Genomic DNA, 10,734 nt, shown 5'->3' with positions numbered 1-10,734 from the left:
TTTACCCCGGTGGTCATAGTTTGAGGGAAGCCTTTCAACTGTTCCAGCATGGCGTTGCCCCCATGGCAAAAGCCGGCTCTGCTTCTGTCCTACAAAGCCAACTCCATAACGACACGGATGGACTTTGCGTCTGTCCTACAAAGCCAACTCCATAACGACACGGATGGACTTTGCTTCTGTCCTACAAAGCCAACTCCATAACGACATGGTTTGACCAGTTTTGTGTAGAGCCCTACACATAGTCCTGATCTCGCCCTTACTGGACACCTTTGAGATAAAAAGGAACACCAATTGTGAACCAGGACTTCTCGTCTCAACACACTCGACCTCATGAGTGTCCTGAATCGGCACAAATTCCTTCTTCAAATCTTGTGTAAAGCCTTCCTAGAAGAGTGGAGGCTGATACAGCCGTAACGGTGGTGGGGCCACTCCATGTTGGTGCCGATTTTTTTCCAAACTGCTGATAAAGGGGTGATTGTCCACCAACCTTTGCCTATATAGTGTACAAATGCTATGACCGGGGTTTCCAAACCATTTACTGTCCTTCGGCGTTATGCGTTTTATGTATTTATGGTGTCATGGCTGCATTAAAGTCCCAAGGGAGACCATTTTATGACTGTCCCTCAGGCTTTAGGAGGGCCAGACTCTGTCCAGTGGGTGTAGAGAATGCCTCGGAGTCTGCGGGAGGAGTAGTGCCCCATCATTGGTGTCAGTGCAGTGGGAGGAGTAGTGCCCCATCATTGGTGTCAGTGCAGTGGGAGGAATGGTGCCCCATCATTGGTGTCAGTGCAATGCGAGGAATAGTGCCCTATTGTTGATATCTTTGCAAGGAATGGCACCCTATTGTTGGTATTCAAGGGAGGAATGGTGCCCTATTATTAGGGTCAGTGGAAAGAATGCTACTCCATAGGTGTCATTGGCAGGTTTGGTGCCCCATCAGTGTTTGTGAGAGGAATGGTGCCCCATCATAAGTGTCCGTGGAAGGAATGGCATCCCATCATTGGTGTTAGTGGGAGGAATAGTGCTCCATCATTGCAGTCAGTGGAAGGAATAGTGCCCCATCATTGGTGTCAGTGGAAGGAAGGGTGTCCCATCATTGGTATTAGTGGGAGGAATGGTGCCCGAGGGCTGGATAAGGACAAGCAAAGGGCCACATCCGGCCACGGGCCGCAGTTTGAAGACCACTGTGCTAAGGGATGCTCGAGATACGTGAAGCTTGGTAGGTGACTGTTTTGGACATACGTTCTATGATGAGAAGCCGCTCTAGGCGAGGTCTCACTACCAATATATAAAGTGATATGAAAGACTTTGTGTCCTTGAGATCCATTTGAAGGAAATGACCCCACTACAGATCCCACCATACACCCCACTACATATCCCACCATACACCCCACTACAGATTCCACTATAGATCCCACCAACACAAAGTGTCACAACCTTTTTATGTTCTCAGGAACGTTTTAGAGAACATCTCAACAAAGGTGCAAGCCATACAACTACGTCTACTCAGGAACGTGACCTCCACACGAGAGCAAGGTCTCCTTTTCGCCTCTGCAATCTCTCTGACGATTGTTTCTTTTGCCTGTGAGGTCCGGTATCGCCTTCGCGGTCACCAAATGTGGCTAAGTGATGTGGTTTCATGCCAAGCTGGCAGGTCTATCTCTCTAGCAGTTGGTGTGGTTGGCGTGACGTCAGGGCTTGGCGTGGCCATAGATCGGGCAGATGGCAGTTGAAACAACACAATCCTGCCCTCATTGTGATTTTTTCTTTCTGCTTGGCCACGTAAGCCTAGACATTTAGCACCTCGGAGGGGCCATTGTTCGACCACTTGCTGTTTTCATTGTGTGAATCAAGCCGGATAATCTCAAAAGTCAACATGGCCGGGAGGGACGGGAGCCAGCGGAATGTAGACACCGATGTGCACCAGAAGGCTTGGAAGGGCCGGCTTGGGCTCAGCCATCGAGCCTTCTCTTTCCTTCCCGCCATGGGGGACTTGTGTTTTGTTTTGTTTTTTTGGATGCCAAACGTGGCTGCTTGCTGCCGCTTTTTTAGGTGGCAACCTCTGTCCAAAACATCTTCTAAGTGCTGGTTGGTCATGAGGAGGTCTTGGACACCTTCCATACTGTGGCGTGAGGATGTTCTTGATCGGATATGAAATCCAGGTCAAACCCAACCCTAAGGTGAAGTCTACTTTTCCAACCAGGTTTGGTATTACACCCGGATTTCACGCGCTACACCCCCTCCCTTTCCATCCATCTCCGTACCAAGTCCCGGGGTTGGGATTTGGATGGTGCAAGTCCTTCAAGCTTGGGGTGGGGGTTAGGCTGAAACGGCACAATGAAAATCTGAAAGTGTCCACCAGAAAAAGAAAAACCAGGAGGCTCCGTATGGTAAGGGTCTCCAAACTATGGACCTCCAGGTGTTGAGGAGCTGCAAATCCCGTGAGGCCTTGCAAGACTCGTGACATCCACAGGCAAGACACCCAGAGGCATGATGGGACTTGTACTTCAACAGCTGGAGGACCGTAGTCTGGACACCCCTGCCCTATAATGTAGTGCAGCCTTCACTAAAAGGTGGACCACGGTTCAGATTCGGACCTACTGAAAGTCCGGTCCGGACCATCAGCCCACCGTTTTGCTGTGCTGGATCCTCACTAAGCTGCGGTCGTTGGTCATTAGGATTGCTGGTGTCCTAGCAACCAATGATGTCACGTGTTCCCCGCAGCACCCTTCTTCCCAGCTCCCGCCCCCACCTGGTTCTAATGGACTCTACTGATCTATAGTGAGCCTTTGATGGGGACACCTGCTGTAAGGGAGCACTGTGACTATGGGAGCTGATCGATGGGGGCACTCTGATGGGGATGCCTGATATGAGGGCACCCTGATTGGGGAACCTCATGTATGGTGACATCTGATGTAAGGGGGGACTCTTAATGGAGACACCTAATGTAAGGAGGCACTCTGATGGGGGCAACTGATCTAAGGGGGTCCTCTGGCTAGGACATCTTATATATGGGGGCATGCTGATGGGGACAGCTGATTAAAAGGGATACCCTGATGGTGACACCTGATATAAGGGGGTACTCTGATGGGGGAATCTGATATGAGAGCACTCTGATATATGGGGACACCTGATGTAAGGGGGCACATTGATGGGGACACCTGATTGTGGAACTTCATGAATGGTGACACCTAATGTATGGGGGCACTCTGATGGTGACACCTGATAGAAGGGGGTACTCTGATAGAGAAACCTGATATAAGGGGGTAATCTGGTGGTGACACCTGATATGGGGTACTCTGATGGTGACACCTGATAGAAGGGGTAATCTGATAGTGACACCTGATATGGGGTACTCTGATGATGACACCTGGTGTAAAGGGGTACTCTGATGGTAACACCTGATAGAAGGGGGTAATCTGATAGTGACACCTGATATGGGGTACTCTGATGGTAACACCTGGTATAAAGGGGTACTCTGGTGACACCTGATATAAGGGGGCACTCTGGTGGTGACACCTACTATAAGGGGGCACTCTGATAGAGAAACCTGATATAAGGGGGTACTCGCAGACCCGCCCGTACAGTATTTATATTATTTTAATTTAAAGTAATTGTTTCTATTTCGTATTTAAATGTATTATTTATTTTTAATTATACTATATAACAATCTAAATAAAAATGAATAACATAAATAGTATAATTAAAATAATAAATACAATTAAATATATAGAAACAAATATATTTTAATTTATAGTATTTTTCTATATTCTTTTAAATTGTACTATTTATGTTCATTTTTATTTATAGTGTTTTTATATTTTATTATTTTAATGTAAAGTATTTGTTTCCATATTCTATTTAATTGTATTATTTACTTTTATTTATTGTCTTTATATATTTTAGTTTTATTTATAGCATTTATATTATTATTTTATTTATAATATTTTGTTTCTATTTCTATCCAGAAGCTCAAATTTTTAAGGAAAAAATAAGGACAAAATTAGAATGTTTACTACTGATAAAGGGACCTCCAAAAAGTTGGCGGTTTTTATGTTTTTTTTTTTTTGTTTTTGTTTTAATATTATATATATATATTTGGAGAGGATATTACACGGCCGGCGATATCTCATTTTAGCATCCAATTATAATTTGGATCCGGAGAGAGAAAATTCTGTGTAAATATTAATGGAGGCAAACCAAACAGTGAGGAGCTCTGTGCAAAGTTTAGGAGAAATGACACCGACACCAGAAAATGGGAGAAGAGGTGACACTGCCGGGAACAGCACACCGTGTGTATGGGCTCTGCACAGTCCTACTTCTCCTGTCCCGGATGCTGGGTGTCATTCTCGGTATCTGTCCCTATTCTGTATGTATGGACTCTGCACAGTCCCACTTCTCCTGTCCTGGATGCCGGGTGTCATTCTCGGTATCTGTCCCTATTCTGTATGTATGGACTCTGCACAGTCCCACTTCTCCTGTCCTGGATGCCGGGTGTCATTCTCGGTATCTCCTCTCATTCTGTATGGATGGACTCTGCACAGTCCCACTTCTCCTGTCCCGGATGCCGGGTGTCATTCTCGGTATCTGTCCCTATTCTGTATGTATGGACTCTGCACAGTCCCACTTCTCCTGTCCTGGATGCCGGGTGTCATTCTCGGTATCTGTCCCTATTCTGTATGTATGGACTCTGCACAGTCCCACTTCTCCTGTCCCGGATGCCGGGTGTCATTCTCGGTATCTGTCCCTATTCTGTATGTATGGACTCTGCACAGTCCCACTTCTCCTGTCCTGGATGCCGGGTGTCATTCTCGGTATCTGTCCCCCCCACCCTGCTTGGTAAGCCTGCCACCCCTCCCCCTCCTAACGGTCTTTGATTCATTTTTCTCTGATGATGTCACACCTCCGAATGTTCACCATGACACTCCCCCTTCCAGGAACAGCCAATCAGCACAGTGCAGATCCCGGCACTCGGGGGGTTAATCTGCTTCCTGGCAGTGAGGTCAGACTGTAAATATAGAAGATGAATTTTTTCTTTCAGTTTCTCTCAGTCTGGGGTGACGGGAGGAGAGAAATCCTCCAGTGACACCATGACACCGTCCGAAGAATGGGAATCCCAACGTGTTAGCGGGGAGAAAATGTTCTCCATCCAGAGCAATGACACCCTGATACTGTGGGGTCCTAGAACAATGACACCCTGACATTTGGGGGTCCTGGAGCAATGACACCCTGACACTGGGGGGGGGTCCCGGAACAATGACACCCTGACACTTGAGGGTCCCGGAACAATGTCACCGACACTGGGGGGGGGGGGGGGTCCCGGAACAATGACACCCTGAAAATTGAGGGTCCCAGAACAATGACACTCTGACACTGGGGGGGGGTCCCGGAACAATGACACCCTGATACTGGGGGGTCCTGGAACAATGACACCCTGATACTGGGGGGTCCTGGAACAATGACACCCTGACATTGGGGGTCCCGGAACAATGACACCCTGACATTTGGGGGTCCCGGAGCAATGACACCCTGACACTGGGGGGGTCACGGAGCAATGACACCCTGACACTGGGGGGTCCTGAAACAATGACACCCTGACACTTGGGGTCTAGAACAATGACACCCTAACACTGGGGGGGTTTTAGAACAATGACACCCTGACACTTGGGGTCTAGAACAATGACACCCTAACACTGGGGAGGTCATGGAACAATTACATCTTGACATGGGGGGTCCTGGAACAATGACACCCTGACACTTGGGGTGTCATTGTGGGTCCCAGAACAATGACACCCTGACACTGGGGGGTCCGGAACAATGACACCCTGACACTGGGGGGCTCTGGAACAATGACACCCTGACACGGGGGGGTCCCGGAACAATGACACCCTGACACTGGGGGGGTCCCGGAACAATGACACCCTGACACTTTGCGATCTCAGATCACTGACACCCTGGCAAACCCTTTAAATCATGTTGAGTTGCAGAAGTTCAGCTCGGGAATATAATATTGGAGAGCGAAAATATTATTGAAATGAACAGAGAAAGCCGGAAAAAAAAAACCCCACCGTGGCGGCCATCTTTGGAACGTTCCGCGTGTTCTGGTGAAGCAAAGGGTTCTGCAGGGGAAGAGCAGAAACATTCACAAGTTGGCAAATTCTCCCTCCAAAATGTAACGATTGGCGGCCCCAGAGATACGATGGAACGTGAATTCCCCGACACCAACGCCACAGAGGTAATGACAGAGACCGCGTTCTGAGACAGGAAACCAAAGGTGGTGAACGCTTCATTCTTGGCTTAAAAAAAATAATAAAAACTATTTAAAGTATATATATATATTTTTTTTGTTTTGTTTCTGTGGCATATCCATTCATCCTCCATAATAAAATAATAAAAACTATTAAATATATATATATATATATATATTTTTTTTTCTGTGACCTATCCATTCACCCTCCATAATAAAATAAAAACTATTAAAAAGAAATATACATATATTTTTCTTTTTTTTTTTTGTTATTGTGACATACCCATTCACTCTCCATAATAAAATAACAAAAACTATTAAAATATATATATATATTTCTTTTTTTGTTGTTGTTTCTGTGACATATCCATTCACCCTGCATAATAAAATAATAAAAACTATAAAAAAAAAAAAATCATATATTTGTTTGTTTTTTTGTTGTTTCTGTGACATATCCATTCACCCTGCATAATAAAATAATAATAACTATAAAAAAAAAATCATATAATTGTTTCTTTTTTTTGTTGTTGTTTCTGTGACATATCCATTCACCCTCCATAATAAAATAATAAAAACTATAAAAAAAAAAATCATATTTGTTTCTTTTTTTTGTTGTTTCTGTGACATATCCATTCACCCTCCATAATAAAATAATAAAAACTATTAAAAAGAAATATATATATATATATATATTTCTTTTTTGTTGTTGTTGTTTCTGTGACATACCCATTCACCTTCCATAATAAAATAATAAAAACCATTAAAAAAAAAATAAAATCATATATTTGTTTCTTTTTTTTGTTGTTGTTTCTGTGACATATCCATTCACCCTCCATAATAAAATAATAAAAACTATTAAAAAAAAAAAAATCATATATTTGTTTCTTTTTTTTGTTGTTGTTTCTGTGACATATCCATTCACCCTCCATAATAAAATAATAAAAACTATTAAAAAAAAAAATCATATATTTGTTTTTTTTTTGTTGTTGTTTCTGTGACATATCCATTCACCCTCCATAATAAAAACTATTAAAAAAAAAAATCATATTTGTTTCTTTTTTTTGTTGTTTCTGTGACATATCCATTCACCCTCCATAATAAAATAATAAAAACTATTAAAAAGAAATATATATATATATATATATATATATATTTCTTTTTTGTTGTTGTTGTTTCTGTGACATATCCATTCACCTTCCATAATAAAATAATAAAAACTATTAAAAAAAAAATAAAATCATATATTTGTTTCTTTTTTTTGTTGTTGTTTCTGAGACATATCCATTCACCCTCCATAATAAAATAATAAAAACTATTAAAAAGAAATATATATATATATTTCTTTCTTTTTTGTTGTTGTTGTTTCTGTGACATACCCATTCACCTTCCATAATAAAATAATAAAAACCATTAAAAAAAAAATAAAATCATATATTTGTTTCTTTTTTTTGTTGTTGTTTCTGTGACATATCCATTCACCCTCCATAATAAAATAATAAAAACTATTAAAAAAAAAAAAATCATATATTTGTTTCTTTTTTTTGTTGTTGTTTCTGTGACATATCCATTCACCCTCCATAATAAAATAATAAAAACTATTAAAAAAAAAAATCATATATTTGTTTTTTTTTTGTTGTTGTTTCTGTGACATATCCATTCACCCTCCATAATAAAAACTATTAAAAAAAAAAATCATATTTGTTTCTTTTTTTTGTTGTTTCTGTGACATATCCATTCACCCTCCATAATAAAATAATAAAAACTATTAAAAAGAAATATATATATATATATATATATATATATATATATATTTCTTTTTTGTTGTTGTTGTTTCTGTGACATATCCATTCACCTTCCATAATAAAATAATAAAAACTATTAAAAAAAAAATAAAATCATATATTTGTTTCTTTTTTTTGTTGTTGTTTCTGAGACATATCCATTCACCCTCCATAATAAAATAATAAAAACTATTAAAAAGAAATATATATATATATTTCTTTCTTTTTTTTTGTTGTTGTTTCTGTGACATATCCATTCACCTTCCATAATAAAATAACAAAAACTATTAAAAAAAAAAATAAATTCATATATTTGTTTCTTTTTTTTGTTGTTTCTGTGACATATCCATTCACCCTCCATAATAAAATAATAAAAACTATTAAAAAAAAAAATCATATATTTGTTTCTTTTTTTTTTGTTGTTTCTGTGACATATCCATTCACCCTCCATAATAAAATAATAAAAACTATTAAAAAAAAAATCATATATTTGTTTCTTTTTTTTGTTGTTGTTTCTGTGACATATCCATTCACCCTCCATAATAAAATAATAAAAACTATTTAAAAAAAAAACATATTTGTTTCTTTTTTTGTTGTTGTTTCTGTGACATATCCATTCACCCTCCATAATAAAATAATAAAAACTATAAAAAAAAAAAAATCATATATTTGTTTTTTTTTTGTTGTTGTTTCTGTGACATATCCATTCACCTTCCATAATAAAATAATAAAAACTATTAAAAAAAAAATAAAATCATATATTTGTTTTTTTTTTTTGTTGTTTCTGTGACATATCCATTCACCCTCCATAATAAAATAATAAAAACTATTAAAAAGAAATATATATATATTTCTTTCTTTTTTTTTGTTGTTGTTTCTGTGACATATCCATTCACCTTCCATAATAAAATAATAAAAACTATTAAAAAAAAAAATAAAATCATATATTTGTTTCTTTTTTTTGTTGTTGTTTCTGTGACATATCCATTCACCCTCCATAATAAAATAATAAAAACTATTAAAAAGAAATATATATATATATTTCTTTCTTTTTTTTTGTTGTTGTTTCTGTGACATATCCATTCACCTTCCATAATAAAAACTATTAAAAAAAAAATAAAATCATATATTTGTTTCTTTTTTTTGTTGTTGTTTCTGTGACATATCCATTCGCCTTCCATAATAAAATAACAAAAACTATTAAAAAAAAAAATAAATTCATATATTTGTTTCTTTTTTGTTGTTGTTTCTGTGACATATCCATTCACCCTCCATAATAATATAATAAAAACTATTAAAAAGAAATATATATATATTTCTTTCTTTTTTTTGTTGTTTCTGTGACATATCCATTCACCCTCCATAATAAAATAATAAAAACTATTAAAAAAAAAAAAATCATATATTTGTTTCTTTTTTTTGTTGTTGTTTCTGTGACATATCCATTCACCCTCCATAATAAAATAATAAAAACTATTAAAAAAAAAAATCATATATTTGTTTCTTTTTTTTGTTGTTTCTGTGACATATCCATTCACCCTCCATAATAAAATAATAAAAACTATTTAAAAAAAAAACATATTTGTTTCTTTTTTTGTTGTTGTTTCTGTGACATATCCATTCATTCTCCATCTCCCCTCATTGTGAATGGTGTAATGTGGTCACATGCTGCCACCTACTGGCCAACACCTATCCCTGCATTCTGAAAACAAAATCTATTATAGTAACCCCCCCCCTCAGGCAGAGGGTTAACCACTCGCCCTCCAGAGGATTTACCACCCCCCACCTCTTCCTGACCAGGCCATTTTTTTGCCATACGGCCGCTGCGTTACATTTGCGCGGTCATGCAACGCCGCACCCAAATGCAATTTGTCCTTTTTTTCCCCACAAATTGAGCTTTCTTTTTGTGGTATTGGATCCCCTTTGCCGGGGGGGCCAAACTGTGGCCCTCCAGCTGTTGTGGAACTACAAGTCCCATCATGCCTCTGCGAGTCATGATGCAACTGTCAGCCTTTCAATGCCTCGTGGGAGATGTAGTTCCATGACAGCTGGAGGGCCGCAGTTTGCCCACCACTGCCCTGTGCGGTTTTTATTTTTTGTGTTATAAAAAAAAAGCGACAATTTTGAAAAAAATATATATTTTTGACTTTTTGCTATAAAACATATCCAGTAAAAAAATTAATTATATATATTTTTTCTTTTCAAAATTGTCTTTTTTTTTTGCTATTTTTGACTTTTTGCTATTAAACATGTCAAGTAAAACAAAAATTTAAAAATTAAATTTCGTCATCAATTTTGGCCAAAATGTATTCTGCTCCGTGTCTTCGCTAAAAAAAAAAAAAAATAATAAATCCCAATATGTGTAAATTAATTGGTTTACGTGAAAGTGATAGCGTCTACAAATGGCGGGAAAGATACGGGGATTTTTTTCCAGGGCATTCTGACACTAGGGGGGGGGGAACTGACTTGGTGTCACTGACATCCCCAGTGACACCAATACAGTGATCGGTGCTAATAAAAAGCACTGACAATGTACTAATGGCGCTGGGCAAGAAGGGGGTAACATCTGGGGTGATCGGCGACTTATAGCGGGACTGCGATCAGACTGTACATTGTAACTTTGTAAAAAGGAGGGGGAGGCATTTCCTCAGTCTCCTCCCCCAGTGATCAGACTGTACATTGTAACTTTGTAGGAGGAGGAGGAGC

This window comes from Staurois parvus, unplaced genomic scaffold (genome assembly GCF_062004578.1).
Source record: "Staurois parvus isolate SC_StPar_1 unplaced genomic scaffold, SC_StPar_1.0 ptg001923l, whole genome shotgun sequence".
In the NCBI taxonomy this organism is placed as follows: Eukaryota; Metazoa; Chordata; class Amphibia; order Anura; family Ranidae; genus Staurois; species Staurois parvus.
Note: the sequence above shows the minus strand (reverse complement) of the source record.